General features: G+C 42.5%; 1 protein-coding gene across 1 annotated transcript in view; it reads left to right on the top strand.

Moving 5' to 3' along the window:
• The first annotated feature begins 236 nt into the window (after positions 1-236).
• LOC143276053 (uncharacterized) overlaps positions 237-2500 on the top strand; it is a 191290-nt gene continuing 189026 nt past the window's right edge. The window contains exon 1 of the mRNA XM_076580439.1: positions 237-453. The gene's annotated coding sequence lies outside the window, so the exon portion shown is untranslated. The remainder of the gene's footprint in view (positions 454-2500) is intronic.

Raw genomic sequence — 2500 nt, 5'->3', positions numbered from 1 at the left:
CATCACCACCACCACCACCACCATCACCACCTCCACCTCCACCACCACACAGCCAGACTTCGAACGTTCAAGAAACACACACACACACACACACACACACACACACATAGCACAGGCACAACGGAACAGCAAAAAGCGACCAATCGCAAGCTGCGACACATCGCACACTGCAGTAGTCGACAACAGGGTTTCCCGAATATTTTATGTGACGGCATCAGTGGCGCCGGCAGCAGTTGCTAGCAACCGGCATTCTCGTCGGTGTTCGCCTAGTAGTTGTTCTTTCGCTCCGTCAATCAGACATAGAGAGAGGGAGAGAGCGAGAGCGTCACAGACAGACAGAGAGACACAGACAGAGAGAGAGAGAGAGAGAGAGGGGGTCCATACTCTTTCTCTGCTACCACCACCACTTCCCGTCCCGACTCTGAGGAAGGAAGAGCCGACATTTGTGCACAGGTGAAGCGAAAAAAGGGGAAAAAAAAAAAAAAAAAACTTGAAAGAGGGAATCGTTTTTTTTTGTTTGTTTGTTTGTTTGTTTGTTTTTCTCTCTCGGTGCAGTTGAAACAATTTTTTTTTTTTTTTTTTTTTTTTGAGGACGGACCTTTGGTAAGTTTAGTTGTTGTAAGGTGTTGGGTGGGTGTTGGGGGTGATGGTGGATTGTTGAGAGGAGAAGGAGGAGGGGCGGGAGGGGGTGGGTGTGTGTGTGTGGGGGTTGTTGGTTGGTGGTGTGGGTTTTGGGTCGGGGGATGCGTGGTTGGGGGTGGGGGTGGGGGGGTGGAGTGGTGTGTGTGTGTGTGTGTGTGTGAATATGGTAAGGGATTTGGTGATGTGCAGTGTTGTGTTGTGTGTGTGTGTGTGGGGGGGGGGGCAGGACTGTCTATGCCTGTCTGTCTGTCCATATGCCTGTCTGTCTGTCTGTCTCTTGTTTTATTCTGTGAGGGGGTTTTTTTGTTTGCTTGTTTGGGTTTTTTTTTCTCTCCTCACAATGAAAGTGCATATGGTGTAAAAATCGCACTTTTTCTCGTGATATTATGGCACTATCTGTCCGTCTGTCTATCTATCTGTAGCTGTATTTCTCTCTCTCTCTCTCTCTCTCTCTCTCTCTCTCTCTCTCTCTCTCTCTCTCTCTCTCTGTATGTGTGTGTGTGTGTGTGTGTGTGTGTGTGTTTCCCTGATAATGAAAGTGCATTTTGTGCACAGTCAGCGGGTTTTATTATTTTTTATTAATTCCTTCACATTATGTTTCTGCCTGTCCATCTGTCTGTCTGTCTGTCTGACCGTTTGTCTGCCTGTCTGTCTGTCCGTCGGTCTGTGTCTGTCTGTCTATCTGTCTGTCCGTACATCTGTCTGTCAGTCTGTCTGTCTGTCTCTGCACTATTCTTTTGCATTTCTGATGATGAAAGTCATGTTATGCTGTGCAATGGTAACGGGTTTTTTTTGGTTTTTTTTCCATCGCATTACGTCTATGTCTATGTCTGTCCGGTTCTTTTTCTGTTTTTTTTTTTTTTCTATCTTTTTTTTTCGGATGGAAAAAAAAAAGTGCATGTTATACAATGTTGTATTACTGTCTGTCTGTAGCCTCTATCGATTTTTCGCAACGATGAAAGTAACGTGCATGTTGTGCAGCGTCAGCATTTTTTTTCTTTTTTCCGGCTGTTACTGCCTGTCTGTCTGTCTGTCTGTCTGTCTGCCTATCTGCCTGTCTGTCTGTTTGCCTGTATGTCTTTTTTTTTCTTCTTTCTCTTGACTATTCTATAGTTGTTGTTTTTTCATGATGATGAAAGTGCATGATGTCAAAAAAGGGTATCGGTTCTCCACCCTTGTGAAATGTCACTGTCTTTCTGTCTGTCGGGTTGTCTGTCTGTCTGTCTGTCTGTCTGTCTGTCTGTCTGTCTGTCTGTCTTTCTCATTACTTTACTGCTGTTTTTCATGATCGCGAAAGTGCATGTTGTGCATAAGTTTTGTTGTTTTCTTCGCGATATATCACTGTCTGTCTGTCTGTCTGTCTGTCTGTCTATCTGTCTTTCTTTCTCATTACTTTACTGCTGTTTTTCATGATGGCGAAAGTGCATGTTGTGCATAAGTTTTGTTGTTTTCTTCGCGATATATCACTGTCTTTCTGTCTGTCGGGTTGTCTGTCTGTCTGTCTGTCTTTCTTTCTCATTACTTTACTGCTGTTTTTCATGATGACGAAAGTGCATGTTGTGCATAAGTTAAATTTTCGTGTGTGTTTTTTTTTAATAATTTTCTTCGTGATATATCTCTGTCTGTCTATCTGTCTGTCTGTCTTTCTCTGTAATATTCTGTCGTTTTTCATGATTATGAAGGTGTTTGTTGTGCAAAGATTTCGGTGGGTTTGTTTTTTTTTGTTGTTGTTTGGGTTTTTGTTTGTTTTGTTTGTTTTTGTTCTTTTTTTTTTTTCTGCTGATGCTACACGATATGTACCTCTGTACTATTTCTTCTTTATTTTTGTTTTTTTAGGTGTTTTTTTTTTGTTTTTGTT

The sequence above is a fragment of the Babylonia areolata genome, chromosome 31 (assembly GCF_041734735.1).
Source record: "Babylonia areolata isolate BAREFJ2019XMU chromosome 31, ASM4173473v1, whole genome shotgun sequence".
Taxonomy (NCBI): domain Eukaryota; kingdom Metazoa; phylum Mollusca; class Gastropoda; order Neogastropoda; family Buccinidae; genus Babylonia; species Babylonia areolata.
The sequence above is the reverse complement of the archived record's forward strand: the minus strand, read 5'-3'. Positions and strand labels throughout refer to the sequence as shown.